We start from the raw sequence: 17,281 nt of genomic DNA, 5'->3' as shown, positions 1-17,281 counted from the left end.
AGCCAATATATGCATTGATTGAAGCTCTCTTCATCTGTGTCAATGTGTTTTTTTTCTTTCTACTAATCATCATATATCTGTGTAGCCATCTGCTGCCTTACTGTGTAGTAATTCTATACACAATGAAGTGAAGAAAGAACATCTAATATCAATCGTAGACTGATTTTATTTTATTCAATCTAAGTCAGTGTTCTTTTAGGATTTAGATCCCATCCTGGTGAATATGAACTGCCAAAGTTATGCTAGTCAAAAACTACACCAAAGAATTATCGAAGATTATTTTACAGGTTCTTAATCTTTGTTGTCTTTGGAAGTACCTTTCTCTTTTCAAAAACGTCACTAATCTGGTATATGATCACATACATATTTCCTAACACTGAAAACAAAAAAAATATATTTCTTACCCACTTGTTTTTTTAAACAATATTACAAGCAATACTAAAAAGAAAATTTATTAGCTATTAATTGCAAGTGGATATGGATATTAATCAAAATTAGTAAAGAAGCTGCATTATTGTCATCCAGGCACCTCTGCACCTATGATTTACCCTGTCGGTGGTCAACGTAAGAGGAAGAGAACATCCAGACATCAGCATTTTCACGTCACCACTGTCATGCCTGGATGAATTCCATTTAGCACTTGCTGGAGTTAAGTGTTGTGAAGAACAAAATGGAATATTCAATGAAGACGAATGCCAATCTGTATCACCTAAGTTTACCCTTTTGTCATTTGCCAAATGTACAAAACACAATAACATTTGCTTTATTTAGGTCTTAGCTGAGATTTAAATATAACAAATTATAGATGAACCATGACCAAAGTATCTATTACAAAGAAAATACTAAGTCATCTTTAAAATAACTTTAGAATTTGGTACTCGGAGTTAAATACGTAGATGTACGCAGCTGACTTCATTAGAAAACATATTCCTTGGTAGATATTAATAAACTCATAAATAAGCAAAACTATCTATAAATTATACACTATATATGTTACAGATATATTATATATGAAGCTTCAAATTGTAATGGCTTTAAGATATTTTTTGGCACAACAGTTGTGCCAAATAACTGTTAAGATAGATAAACCAATATAGATAAAGTAACAATTTAAATAAAGTCAAATAAATAATTTGTATGTGCATGTATGTGTGTATACAAGTGAGCACAAGAAAAAATCTCTAAAAATTCACTGACTTCAGGAAAAAAGAAGCAAAAATCATGATTAGTCGGGAAAATGGTGGCTTTTCTTTTCCTTTGCTCTGGTTTGTATATCGGATTCTAAGTCTATATTCACTTGGCCATTTTTCATACCACATATGACAACTGTTATCCTAGCATATAGCATCTATCCATTTAAGCATGTATCTATCTGCCTAACTAGTTATCTGCCTATATATCCACCTATTTACCATAATTAGATATGTACCAGATAAATGGAAATACCTTCTCATGAAAGTCTAACCTGAAATTACCATTTTAAATGTGCATTTTCCCACTGTATATGCTGTCAAAAAGTAAATAAAATTTTATACCCAAAATTTATCTTTAAAAAGTAATACTAAACAAATTAGATGCGAAATATTTTATAAATGCCTTACGCAAGTACATTAATCTGAGACTAAACTCTATCCTCAATTCCTAATCATTAAAGACAGAAGAAATGAGCGCTCAATATTCTTCATGAGTTATGTTGTTTTTATGTAAAACACATTCTTTCTCCTCAAGTTTTTACTGTGGAGAATTAATCAATATACATCATCATTGTATCAATCAACCTCCTTCATCAATTCTTATCTGAGTCAGGGTTATGTCTGCAAAATACTCGGGACCTAGAAATGTGTATGGCTACTTGTAATGAATCTAATGTAACTGATATTACTACTTTGAAAGTTTGGACTTGGTATTCTCTGGACCTTTTTCCTGCCTCTGTCCTTTTGTTTTCAGCCTCCTCTTTTGCTTGTGTCTATAAATAATAATCACAGGTCTAAGTAGATACTCCAACTTTCAAATTCACACCAGACCTTCACCTTGTACCTTGTCAGGTTGACTAAAGAGGGTATCTACAATTCCATCAGACTTTCAAAGTGTTTCAAGCAATCACTGTTAAAATTCTACAGCTTTTCCCTCTATTCTTCTTTTCATCGGCCAGTTTAATTATACTTTTTTCTTAGACTGATTCCCAAAAAGTACCTGCCTGGGAGTGTGACAGGGTGAGGGGAGTGGCACATTTCCTGCTCTCTGTTGCTACTTTCCAACTACTGTTCACCATCTAACAAACTACTCTCCTCTTTTGAAATCCCTACTGTTTAGTTATCTCGCCATTGTATGAATCTCATTTGCATAGATCTCCAATACCTTCCCAAAAGCTTTAAACCAAACTTACAGCCCCTTTTCCTCTCTATCTTCTGTGGCCCTGGTGTTAATATTGTTCATCTTTCCAGCTGCCTGGTTTCACAATAAATAACATGCATCAGCTCCAGTGACTGTTATTTCAATGATGTTTTAGCCACCTACACATATGCTACTCCCCCGATGTTAACATTATACTGTTCACATTCTGGACGATGATTCCACCACCGTATGATGTTATAGACAGCCTCTCATTTCCATGTACTTCAAAAAAGATTAAAGTACAAAAAAAAAAAGATTAAAGAAAAATGAATATAAATCTATCATTCTAATCCATCTATTTTTCGCCTCAGAATGGTCTGTCCAGCCCTTATAAATTATTACAATAGCAAAAACACATTTTAAGTAATATTACATCATAAATATATCATTTTTCCAAATTGTAGTCAGTCATGATTTCAATAGTTTTATAACATTTCATTATAGTTTGAAAGTCAATCTTGCGGACGAATTAAGATTAATAAATTTTGAGCCAGATTGGGTTAAATTTCCTATTCTGCAACTCACACTGCAGTGGGAACTTAGCCACTTCTCTGTGCTCAGCATCCCCTAAGAGTAACAATAATGCACCCTTATGTGGCTTTGCATATTTGGTGTTTGGAACATGGCACTCAAATAGGTGCTTAACATTAGATTACATAAACTACAGTGTGCCATGTTTTCTTTATGTAACCATTTCTATTTCTGGAAACGTACGAGGACTGAAAATTAAGTTCACAAACTCATCCTAGACAAAGTGCTACAAACCTCATTGCTGAATATCTCTATGGTCACCTTTGAAGTACTCCCCTTGGGAAGCTATGCACGGATGTCAGCATCTAGCCCACCCTTCAAAGCAATTTTGGAACTCTTTCTGGAATGGCCATCAGAGCTGTCATCATATTACCCCTGATGTCCAGATATCTTCCCTTCAATATTTCCTTTATCTTCAGTAAAGAAAGAAGTCATTGGAGTCCAGATCAGGTGAGTAGGGAGGGTGTTCCCATACAGTTATTTGTTTACTGGCTAAAACTCCCTCACAGACAGTGTCATGTGAGCTGGTGCATTATCACGAAGAGCCATGAATTGTTGGCAAAAAGTTCACGTCGTCTAACTTTTTCAAACAGTCTTTTCAGCACTTCTAAACAGTAAACTTGGTTAATTGTCCAGCTGGTACAAATTCATAATGAATTATCCCTCTGATATCAACAAGTTCAGCAACATTGTTATAACAAGTTCACAAACTTAATTAATTGTCAGACCTCGTAGATCTTTATAGTTTTGCTTGTAGGTTTCTTTTTACAACTTAAGAAAACAATACAATAAGCATAGGACCTTTCTTCTGCTAAAGCATTTGTCTGGTAAAACTCTTGAAACATTAACAAGATACAAGAACATATGTGCTCTTTGGCTCTGAGTGTGCCATTTAGTTAAGATTTGTGACAATTTATAAGACAGCTATTAGGAGATCAGTTTTATCACCATAGTGGTGGCATTTAATCACTTGTTTTCCTTAAAAATCTCTTTTCCATGTCTTTCCAAAACGCCCCCCTTTAGTCCTTTCTTTCTGATCACTCAATACGCTATATTCTTCCTCATTCCCCCACAAAGTTTGGCCTATCCTAGCTTTTAGGCCTCTATCTTTGCTTTCAATGTCCTTTACTTTGAAATTATAATCTAATTTAATGGCTCTGACGTCATTTCTATTCTGATGACATCCAAAACAAGACGGTGGTCCCTGAAATATTTCCAGAGATCTAGGTTTGAATAATCTAACTTCCCTCTGAACACCAATATTCCAGTAATTGAACACTGCTCCAAATTTACTTGATTTTACAACTGCTGCCCCAGGATCCCAGAATAAAAACCATGGAGTCAATTGCTAACTCCTGTCAATCTCCTCCACTAGAGGAAATCTCACACTTCAATTTCCAATACAATCTGGTTCATTTAATACATTAATTATAAGATTAAAAATAAGGTCAGGCATTGTAAATTCATAAAGCCCTCTCATTATTATCACAAATAAAGAGAATGGTGCATTACAATTTTTATGTGGAAGGTCTTAAAGGAGAGATGATGATGAAACCACAAAGATCACTTCAGGTACTGCTCGAATTAACTCTCCTTCTTGCTTGGATTTGAGATAAATTAATTCTGCTTTACATCCGTGTGTCAATAAAGTATTCAGGTACATTTATGTATGCATGCCCTGTGCCAAAACCAGTTAAATAGATGTTTCCTCCTTTATAAAAGTGTCTTGCTTTAATAAATATGATAACTTGTTGCTCCGGTATGCAGAATTCCAAGATGTACCCCTCAGTCCCAAGATTTCTGCCCTCTGGTATACACACCTTATTTAATTCCCACCCATTTAGTGTAGTCAGAAACTATAAATATCATGGGGTATCTCTGCACGATTAGGTTACTAATCAGTTGAATTCTGAATAAAGCAAAAGTGATGCTATCCAGTCAAGCTCAATCCAATCCGGTAAACCTTAGAAAGAGCCTAGATCCTTAAGTCAGAAATTTAAAGTGTGAGATGGATTCCACATTAGGGAAATTTTTTGTTACTGGCTTTCAAGATAGGGGAGACAATAGACAAGAAATGCCAACAGCCTCTAAGAACTAACAGCAGTCCCTGGCTGACAGCCAACAAGGAAAGAGACCTCAGCTCTCCAACCACAAAGAACTGAATTCTGCCAACAACCTGAATAAAGTTGGAAGCAGATTCTTCTGCAGAGCTCCCAGGTAGGAACCCAGCCCCAATGATATCCTGATTTCAATCTTATTAACAATGTGATGTGAAAACCCAGTCATGTCATATCAGACTTCTGAGCTATACAACTGTGAGGTAATAAGTGGGTATTGTTATAAGCTGCTAAATTTGTGGCAACTTGTTAAATAGCAAAAGAAAACTAATATCATTGCAGAAAAAAAATCAGTTTCTACTACACAACTTAAATTTAGAGTGATATCAGTTTTAAACCGGATTCTATATTTAGGTTTCCTTTAAATGTTACATAACTTTTTAAAACAAGAGAAAATAACATCGTTCTTAAAACTGAAACAATATGAGTATTTGTTTTTGTATAACTTAAGTAACATTCTATCTGTCAAAAAGTATATTTACAATTTCCATGAGGATGACAGAGTATTTTAATTAGGCAATACATGCTTGATTTTTAAGTACGAGGATAAATTATTATAACAATGCTGGCACTGGACTTCATTTAGCAAAAAGTCAGTATGATATAAGACCTTTATTTAGTTTTTTTTTTTTTTTTGGATTAGAAATGTATGAACAAGTTATTTAAATGTCAGGAAAGAAAATAAATCTCAGACCACCACTGACATAAATTGGGCCATTTAGCCATACGCGTCAGTGAGCATTTCTCATGTCAACATATTCTTGTTGGTAATCACTTGTCAGCAATTTTCTAAGGACTTCCAAGTATACTCATTTTAAGAAAATCCATGATAAAACTTCTCCCAATAAAACCTTACGGATAACTTTGCTTCTTTTCATATGTAAATAAAGCATCCATATTAATATGCTACAAACATTGAGAAAATCTCATTAAATAAGTAAAAATAGAAGTGCTGTTGACACGGCAAATAACAGAACCCAGCAGTGCATGTGTTTTCATTTTAGTACTGGCCGCTTACTTTTTACCATATTACATAAAACAATCTGAAGTAATATCTCAAGCCTAGAATAAAGATCCATATTAGCCATTAAACATCAAAACAAATTTTATTAAGCAGTTTAATTCTTCTTAGAAGTAAAATTTTACTTACAAAAGCATCATTTTTATCTTCTCTGTGTAGTCAAAGGTGTATCTTGATACCACATGCCTTCTAGATCTGGCAATTATAGCAGCAAAACTAATATTTATTGAACTTTACCAAGCGCCATGAACTGCTCTTAACATCTCTTCATGCTTCTAATATTAAAAACAGCCCCATGAGGTATGTCCTCTTATCATTTTATAGGTGAAGAAACCAAGCCACTAAGAGATGGCACAGATGTCAATCCTGCTATGCTGCCTCTCTATCACCAAAACCATTGTCTCTTTCCCTTAAAGCTCAGTTTCATTCATTTGACCCACAGCTGGAACAGAAGACACATTATCCTTTATGGACCCAATATGAAAAAGAAAATTTATTTGGAAAAAAGTTGTCAATATATGTGGTATGTGTGTCTTCTTTTCACCTTTTGAAACAAAGCATACTGGGAAAGGGTGAGGTAGGAAGGTTGTTAAAAATATTCGCAGCTAACCATATGGGAGGCGGAGCTCTTTGCATTCTGCTTCAATATTCTACTTTGCCCTATTCAGATACTTCATCTGTAATAAGTATATAGAATGAGTTCATCCTACCGAGATTTTGTGAGCCTACTATACGCCAAACACTTGGATTTTCTGAGAGTTCATGGTATGCCAAGCCCCTGGCACTCATGGAACTTGTGTTCTAGTGAGGTAGAGAGATAATTAAAAAAAGAAAAAAATCATAATAAATTAATTGAATATTATGTGAAAGGTAATAAGTGCTATGGAGAAAAGAAAAGAAGAGAGCAGAGTAAGAAAACAGCATTTTGGGAGGTGGGTGGCAGGTTATAGTATGAAATATTCATAGCATGGTCTAGGTTGTCCTCATTGAGGTTATATTTAAAGTAAATGATTTCAAAACAAAAAGTTGTTATTTTGCCATGTAAAAAAAACACACAAAACCTTTATCTTCTTTCTAATAGTTCCGCACTTTAAGAATATATGCAAAGAGATACACATTAGTATGTAAGAATTTTTTAAGAGGGCTTTAAAAATCCTTCCAACTAATATAGAACTAAGTACATTTCAAACTATTTCGAACTGCCATATAATGCTGTTAACATATAGCATAAATTTCATTCTGCATGCCATTTTCCTAAATCCTGTTTTTCCTCCACTGTATAAACATGTATTGACTACCTACCACCGTGTGCTGGCATCGTGACAGTACTGGTAGTGCACCAGAGGTCACATTCTGGGGAGATCACACAAATAAACAGAACATTTCAATATTACTATATAAGAGGGCTGAAGGTAGCATATGATATGAAATAGGAGATCGAGGGGAAATGATACTGGAGATGAATCTCAAAGACTGAACAGGAGATAAGATATTGGACATGGAGAGCACTGGGGCACATGCAGAGACACGGAGGAGTGGAAGTATAGACTCTGCTCATGGCACTGACTACAGTCCTACACGAGAAAAGATTAAGGGATGCAGGAGAACAAGATCAACAAGGAGACTGCACAAAGAATAAGAAACTCTTTGGAGAATGAATTTTGAGAAATTGAGTTTCCCCAAATAAAGTTTTCTGTTTCTACTGCAGTGGCAGAGATGACACATAGGAACAAAGCTTTCAGAGTGTAGATAAGAAGGAGATGAGAACAGAGGTACCTTCGGCAGGCGGTCTGGACAATAGTTAAAAGCCATTGCTGCTGGGAGATGAAAGAGAAGAAGTCGGGAATTGTGATGCTTTTCAGTGTGACAGGCAACACATGAAGAGGAACATGGGGAGAAAATGATGATTCTAATATGGCACATGTTGAATATGAAGTGTGTGTGATACATTTTAATGGAATATTTCCCTAGACACTGTAATTTATGACTCTGGAGGCAAAAGAAAGAATTCTAGGAATAAGAAAATGAAGGTATTAATGTAAATGTATTTAACATTTAAAATACTGTTTCTTGATCGATATGTCTTCCAGAACACTAGTTCTGCCAAATAGATTATGTGGTAAAATAAATTTTTTCATATTTGTTTAAATAAAGTCCTATATTAAAAGGCTTCTCATAATATCAATGTATGCAATTCATATCTCTTGAGAGATTAAATATGAAGCATTTGCAAATTTTCTGAACCAAGGAACATGTTTGTAGTATAGCATCTTATGGTACTACACTTCAACAACAACAAAAAAAAACATTTTGAAGACCAAAACAAAAAAACCTGTTCTAGATTTTTCAGACAGGTATTTTATACTATTGTGTTGGATATTCAATTTGCATATGTCTTTATAAAACATTACAATGAATGCCATGACAAAACTGACTCTAGGTGGTTTAGAATCCTGATATGGAAGCAAGGTTTTTACATAAAAGATGATTCTTTTATAAAAGTCGCAAAACATTAAATTTTTGGTTCTGCATGGCTCAGCTGACATTATTTACTTCTCTCCATTCAAGTCTTTCAAGAGTTTTTTATACTTAGCTAATACATACGTAACGATTTCTGTATGAATGTGAGTTTTTTAAAAAGTAGATAGTAGTTATTTTTCCAGTAATTACTCACGTATTGCAGTATGTTGATGAATTAGACAGGAATGAAAGAACAAATATATGACACATAATATATGTCAGAAGTCCAGAGAGTTTCAAGAAAGCACAGTAAATACCAAAAAGAAATTAGCAGGCATTTCTGCAGACAATTCATTCAATGAAAAGGTATGTTGTTTACTGAATGCTTTAATTAGCTTCCCTTTGGAAGTGTGGCAGGTGGAGAGGTTCTATTTTTAGGAGGTACAAAAGAAAATTGCTTGTGATGGTACTTTGAGATGATAAGATCAGTGACAATGAGTGGCATGTTAAAAAAAATTATTCTATTTATAAAGTTATGAAATAGTGAGATAAACTGAAACTACGTTAAAAAATGTATAATTATTACTCTGACATGCTTAAAAGTTAATCTTAGTGAATACAAATTTAGTTACAGGATTTAAAAACAATTACGATAACCCCACAATCATAATGTACTTATGATCTTTATTAGTTGTTAAAACAGTCTAATTATAGTATTCAAAAAAAACAAACAACTGAGAACACTTTAAATGAACATCCCTTATCTTTGTGGCTTCCCAAATTTGTAAGTTAAACTGGCAAGTCTCCTCACATCTAACTGTCCATAAACATGTTTACACACAAAATTTAAAAAATACAAAATAGAACAAAAAGTGTCCAAGTTTAGGCATTCCACACATAGACATCTGAAGTTATTTATATTCCAATGATTAATTCCATGTGTAAGATATTTTGATTTCCTCTGCTTATTATAATTCCACTTAACACTATGCATTTTTAAAATTCACAAGGCAGATGTAAGTTACAATTCAATGTGTTAATATACAAAATTGTGTATGTTATCCCCCCAAATTAAACCTTGTGGTGTTTTAAGTCCTAACTTCTTCCCAGGAAAGTTTACATTTTTAGATCTAAAATACACGTATATACATAAGTGCATACACACACTTATATGTATATATGCACTCATATATATATATATATATATATATATATATATATACACATAACTTTCCAATGTTAAGAAATGTTTAAGCAAACCATATCATTTCAATTACTTATATAAATATCTATTGTTACTTTTTTCTCCTACAATATGAAAGATCTACAATAGGTTGTATAAAATCACCATGTAAATTACATTATCAGTAGTATAGACTGTCATATTTAGATCCAAAACATTATTTTTGCCACCTGATTAGGTACATTTCTATAATTTAATGAAATAGTAATTCCAAAGTCATGCCCAGAAATCTGTCTAATTGAAATGCCACTGAATATACTGTCAAATCATATTAACATTATATTAATATGATGAATTACGTAACCCACATTATAACAGGGCAAGAAAATGTTAACATATATTAAATTATGGAGCATGCATTTTCTGCTAGAACAATGCTTGTTTGAATATAAGACTGAGTTTTTTGTTTCATAGATATACCTCTTGTTTCTTTTGTTCACAGAATTTAAGGAAAGGAAGGGATTTTTAAACGGGGATGTAGGTAACAAACTTAATGAAAAGGGTATTTTTATTTAGCACTGTAGCAACCACTATCTGGTCCTAACCTTAAGCATAATCATTTCAATTCCCTGAGCCTAATTTTCTTCCTTTTTAAAGTAGGAGGTTTAATGGGTAACCCTTTTTCCTGGCAGTTTCATGGAGTTGAATCAGAGGTGGGCCCAAGAGGAAAAGAGGTTGCAAATTGGCAGCTTCCAGGCCTCAGTCAAGTGGTAGAAGTTGGCCTCAACCAGCACACTTTCACTTTTATTTGTTTTTTTATACTTACTTAGCCTCTATATTTAACATCATTTGAAAAAGGAGTTCATACTATTTTAAGCTTAAAATCCACTAGATTATAAATACCTCTTGGGAAAGACAATCCTCAGTGGGTGTTTCCTGTCCCTGCATGGCTCATAGGGTATGCCGACAATGCCAGACCCTGGCTGCTCTCCATCTTGTCCATTTCTCAGGCTTGTGTGCGCAGAGCACAACCCTAAGAGATGAGGAAATGTCGCCCATGGGACAAAGGGCAGACAAGGTAACTGCTTGCTATAAAGAAACAGATTCCACAAGCTCGGTGTTCCTCACCTGTCACTCAAACCCACTGTGTATGCAGCATCAAGCTAGGCCCATAACACATGACCCCAGGCAAGTGGGAGACAAAGAAATTGAGGCAAGGGGCCGGCCCAGTGGCTCAGGCGGGTAGAGCTCCATGCTCCTAACTTCGAAAGGCTGCCGGTTCGATTCCCACATGGGCCAGTGAGCTCTCAACCACAGCGTTGCCGGTTCAACAACTCAAGTCCCGCAAGGGATGGTGGGCAGCGCCCCCTGCAACTAAGATTAAACACAGCACCTTGAGCTGAGATGTCGCTGAGCTCCCAGATGGCTCAGTTGGTTGGAGCGCGTCCTCTCAACCACAAGGTTGCCAGTTCGACTCCCGCAAGGGATGGTGGGCTGTGCCCCCTGCAACTAGCAACGGCAACTGGACCTGGAGCTGAGCTGCGCCCTCCACAACTAAGACTGAAAGGACAACAACTTGACTTGGAAAAAAGGCCTGGAAGCACACACTGTTCCCCAGTAAAGTCCTGTTCCCCTTCTCCAATAAAATCTTAAAAAAAAAAAAAAGAAATTGAGGCAAATATGCTAATGATCATGCTGCCTTCTGTGGTGTGAGTAATAAAGTTATTTGCCTATGAATCAGGAATCTCATGTCTACTATTGTCATCTATCAGACAGTAATAAGTTATTAGCGTATAAGTAGGGTAAAGTCAAATCCTAGGATGAGCAATATCCTATTGCTAGACTCTTTTGCTAAGGTTTTCATGGATATTTAATATCTATAAATATTAAAACTAGACTAAAAAATAGTAAGGTACTGACACAGTAAACTAGACATATAACAGTACAAATGAAAATCTGGAAAAGTAAACTGTGTTTTAATGGAAAATTAGTACATGATATAGATGGCACTAAAAATCAGAGTGAAAAGGATGAATTACTTAGTAAATGATGTGGAGGCAAGTGGCTATACATTTTGAATACAAAATGTTATATGCCCTTGCACTCATTATATATGAAGGCAGGGACATCATTTCATTATTTAGCCATATGCTCTCACCTATAAATACTGACTGATTGGTGGACTTATCTGGAAAGAAAATTGGTGCAATGATGCTGATCTCTGTCCTTCTAAACCTCTCAATTTGCCTTTTCTTGTAAATTCAACAGTGTACCACAGCTACCATTATTCTGTGGGCCCTAGATATTACCTGGTTTTGATGAACATGTTAGTAAATGTGTTAGTATGAAAGTCCTATTAATTACCAACTGACACAATTTATAGGTAAGAGAGCCCAGAATGAGTGACATTTGTCACCCAGTCCCTGGTTACTTAATCATAGTATAGGAGAGCACACTGGCCCAGTGTCTGAATCATACCTCTGTGGCTTGATAACTACACTTCTCTGGTTGGTCCTCATTCTCCTGATCACTAAAATGTCTGTAAAACCTACCCCACAGGGTTGTTGTGAGTGCAATGTCTGGTACAATCCCTTGTACATAGGCCTAATCAAATACTAACTCTGTTAAAAAAAAAATAATAAAGTAGCAATATGATTGATGTCAGCTTACCTTATTCCACAATGTCTATACATTGTTTTATCTGGATCATAATTAGAATCATCTATTTCTATTTAATATCTAGATAAAACAAGGGTAATCAAAGAAATACAAAGAAAACGAACAATATTATAACACTTTCTGAGTTCCAAATTAACAAACACCATTTTAAATGGTATGATTCAAGTTTGGAGATGCTGCCGTGAGAAAGCAATCACACACACTAGTGGTGGTCAGGTGAATTGCTATCACATCTCCCAAGAGAATTTGAAACTTCGGGTTCTTATCCTTTAATTTAGTAACCCTTATACTAGTAAGCTTTCCTTGGGAAACAGTTAAAAGTACAAATATTTATATCCAAAAATATTCATCTTACTTAAAATAAAAAAATTAAAACAACCTAAATCCCTAATATGTAGATAATGTGTATGACATAACATACATCTATAGAACTGAGCAATACTAAAACTGAGTAATATTTAATCATTTTATATAATATTTAAGAAGTGTTTATGTGGAAAAATGGTATATAATTGTATGTTAATATTGGGATACAAAACTACCAGAGGAGAACATTAATTATGTAAAAATGCATAAAAAGACTAATTTGTTCAAACAAAATATTTCTATATTAAATCTATATTTGGATTTTTCCAACTATCATTTAATAAAAAGGTAACACCAAATTTCTCCTAATAATTAGTAACAAAAATTTTGTTTCTATAGACAAACTTGTCAACTTTCTTATATCAGTAAAAAAATGCCATCAGATGTGTCCGTTTGCCATGCATGCCAGAAGTTTTTACTCATAATGTAGACCTCCATTACATGTAATTATTTTGAAACTGATTATTGGTAGAATTCTTTGGCCTTATTGTTTTATCATTCTTTCAGTCTTTAATTTCTCATGTGTGTTTGTGTGTGTGGGGGGTGGGGGTGTGTACTTAAATGCTTTTTAGTAACACACATATGATTTTAAAGTCTTAAATAATGATCTTTAAAGTAAAGGCAAGACATTATGTGTTTGCCCGATTAAAAAATGCAGCACATCCCCACTAGGCCATCTTTGTGTATCTCATAAAGAATACAGAAGCCACCCTAGCTAAAGTAAATATCCGAAGGAAATCTCAGTTATACCACTGTTTCTTATTTGGCTCAAAAGGCCTATTTGTTGTCTATATATGCTAATTGTTCCTACACATTTAGCCCATGCATAATTATATTACTAAGGAAGCAAAAGTATGACTTCTAGGACTTCCTGAAACATGAGGAAACATTTTAAGTGTTATTTTCATAATAAAAAGTTACTTTTGAAGAGGGTAGTATAAATAATAAAATAAATACCCACTATGAATTCTCTCCTTTTCACATTTGAACTGAACCAAAATGACTAAAATTCACTAGGTAAATTGATTGCCAATTTAGGCTGTTTTGCTCAGCAGGCTTCCAAATTCTACAAGACTAAAGCTTTTTCAGAAAGCCTTAAAGCTACTTTTAAAACTCCTTCCAAGATAAGATTATTTCCTGAGTTGGCAGAAATTAAATCCTTAAAAAAATTGTTCCTTGCTAGCAGAGGTTAACTGGTTATAGAACCATTTATACAAACTGCGAATCAAACGCTTAAACCATAGGCTTAGGTGGAGTCTTGGCTACACCCCAGGGCCCAGGGCCTGGCACGCAGCCCAGGGCATCCCTCAGGTACTGAGGGGGATGGTGAGTATAATACAGAAAACAACCTTAGAGATAAGGTGAGTTTGATTAAAGGGTAGGGCAGAAGGAATACTGTTTGTAGCTCCCTAACCCATGACAAACTAGGACCAGCTCTTCTCACCACCAGAGGAACAGAAAAGAAAAAGGTGAGGGCAGAGTGGTCTCAACAGAAAAAGAAGTCCTGTCTCACAGATTCGCACAGTAGAAACAGAGGCTTATAATAGAGTTATATGTGTTTTATTAGAAAAATAAGTGGAAATAGTTGAATCCTTTCTTGAAGAATAACATCCCTTTATATTGCAGGCATAAATTCTGAGTATTTTTAGGATGTACTTCCTAAAACTACAATGAAAGTACAGTACCAGCCCAGCAGAACATACTGGATCACACGAAAAATATCAGAAGCAGAATGAAGAAACAGAATATAGAAATAAAATAAGAATCAAGGAGGAGATGCTTTCTTAACCAATCAAAATGAAAACAGATTAGTATCATGAACAGTGGGATAACACCATGAGTTAAGTTTACATAACATATTTACAATTTCCTGGACATATATGTGTATGTATACACACACATCCATGCGTGCGTGCACACGCAAACACAATGCGTGTTTCTCTTCAACTAACCTCCTGTTCCAGTCCTCTAAAGTCCCTTAGGTAAATATATACACATATATGTGTGTGTGTATATATATATAGAAATATATGTGTATATATGTGTATATATATATATTTGAACATGGATTAACTCAACTAATCTTCACTGATTCCAGGTCAGCTAATGCACTTTTCCTAGAGGCCAGAGGGCGTGAAGAGGTTATAGAACGGAAAACTACTTGTTGTGTTAGCATAGTCAAATTAAGCCAAGAACACTAATCCACTGCTCCTGTTACATAATTTTTTTTCTCCTCTGAATCATGATCTTCCAAATTCAAATAAATTACTGCAAAGCAAAATAATATGAACAATGCCAGATTGTCTAACTACCACCAATCATACTTAAAACTGGACTTCATCTAAACCATTTAAAATCGGACTTCACCTAAACCCTTTCTTTGTATTTTCAAACTACTGAAATTCCACACATGCCCTAGATAATTCTCCGCTTTATTCAAGAAATCTCCTTTCCAAATTACCACCTCTAAAATATAATTTACCAACACACAGAAAATCAAACATTTGTGTGAAAGGTTTATCTCTAACCAGGGTTCTCATTTAATAGCTCCAAATACACAAAATTCTAACAATTACGAAGGGATAATGTATACACTTACATATGTATGCACACACATATATATAAAGTATAGTTCTCTCTCTGCAATAAAGACACTTTTTAATGTACCTAAAATACATAAACACAGACATTTAATTTAGTTTTTATGGTGTTGTTTTATAACTATTTAGATGAATGGTGCAGTGTTGATACCGTTAGACTCCTCATTAAATGGTACACTTTTTAAATCTATGAAATTAATACAATTGTGCACTAAATCCAGAATGTTGTTGCTAGGTTCCTGGATTTTGCAACTTTAAGCAAAACGAAATATAACAAAACTGATTTTAGCATAGGCTAATTAATATAAACAAGAGTTACGTTCCTGTGGCATATTTCTGGTCACAAAAATATCATCGAACTTCTAAATGAAGACCCAAAATACTTCCAATATTAAACATTGAAATAAATGTGAGCTATACATACATTAACCAAAGAGTAATAAAAATGAGTAAGATGATTATTTTCTAACCCTCTTATTCCAGTTCAGGGTCATGGGTGGCCGGAGCTTCTCCCAACAGCTCAGAGCACCAAGCGGAAACCCACCCTGGACAGGACGCCCTTCCACGGCAGGGTACACCCACACCTACCCACACTCACTCAGGCTGGGATAATTCAGACAAATCAGTTCACCTCATGTACACATCTTTGGGATGTGGAAGGAAACTGGAGTCGCCCAAGAAAACCCACACAGACATGGGGAGAACCTACTCTCCATGTAAACTCCACATACACAGTGGCCCTGGCCAGGAATCAATCTTATTTTTTTCTCATCAACATTACAACAAAAACGACTTTGAACAAGATGACATTCTTTGAGAACCTGTTTAGTGGGAAAATCAAAACTTCCCTCTTCATAAATACACAACCAAAAACAACTCTTGTAAAAATATTATTGTAATTAATAATTATAGTTGTTACCACTCATGACATACTGAAAGAAACCAAATTTTATCTTCTTTTACAATGGATCTTAGTTAACATTATTCATCACAGTTAAAGAGAATAAAAATCTGCTGAATTCCGTAAGGATAATACTTTCATATGGAGTTAATTATATCAAAGCAACCTAATACATTTCAAAAATAAATAAATACACACACACACAAACACTGCTTATTCTTAAAAAAAAGAAATTATCTCGAAAACAACACCAAGAATCACTAAAGCTTCTTTTGTATAGTTGTGTAGTTGCTAAAAAATCTCTTCAATTAAGAGAAATTTTGATTTGTATAAAGACAATGAACAATTATTTAAAATTCAATCCCAAAATGTTTATTAAAACACTGTTGTTACTTATCTAAGATAGTGGCAATCATTTAACCCATCGGTCTCCCAACACCCAAAATTCTAATAGCCCTAACACATTACTAAGTCTCATAGATTCATTATTTTATAACTATACTAAGTAGAAATTTGCTATCTGATTTTTGGTCATTCAGTTTCTGGAAAAAGTATTCTTGTAATTTGGTAAAAACAAAAAAAAATCCTTGACATTAGTTAGTAAAATTCATATACATTTTTTTCCTTCCAAAATTCTTAATAAAGTGCTCTATTACATTTAGGCCACATAATAACTATACAGAACTATAAAAATAGTAGACATAATATATTTGAACCAATATTTTCTAGTTGACAATATTATTCCCATCACAAAGTTCTTAATTTTTGTAAATGTTGTTTATAAATCTGCAACCAAACTTTTTTATGTATTAAAGAGACTAGAAGTATTAGCGATATGGGAAACAGTAAAACAGTAAATGACAACTCTTATTTGATGTTTATAAGTGAAAAACAGTCCTCCAAAGCTATATGTGATTAATTCATAAAGGATTGAGATCATTGTTATTTTAAGTTGTCAGCTTCTTTCACAGTCTCACTTCTGATGCATTAACCCTCCAAAATATAGATTCTACGAACTTTTAATAAGAA

The 17,281-nt window shown here is 34.3% G+C and overlaps 1 protein-coding gene across 4 annotated transcripts in view; it reads right to left on the bottom strand.

Moving 5' to 3' along the window:
- The window catches only part of PCLO (piccolo presynaptic cytomatrix protein), a 382,570-nt gene that overhangs the window by 337,761 nt on the left and 27,528 nt on the right, over positions 1-17,281 (bottom strand). The gene's annotated exons all lie outside the window — the stretch shown is intronic.

This window comes from Rhinolophus hipposideros (genome assembly GCF_964194185.1).
Source record: "Rhinolophus hipposideros genome assembly, chromosome: 18".
Lineage (NCBI taxonomy): Eukaryota > Metazoa > Chordata > Mammalia > Chiroptera > Rhinolophidae > Rhinolophus > Rhinolophus hipposideros.
The sequence above is the reverse complement of the archived record's forward strand: the minus strand, read 5'-3'. Positions and strand labels throughout refer to the sequence as shown.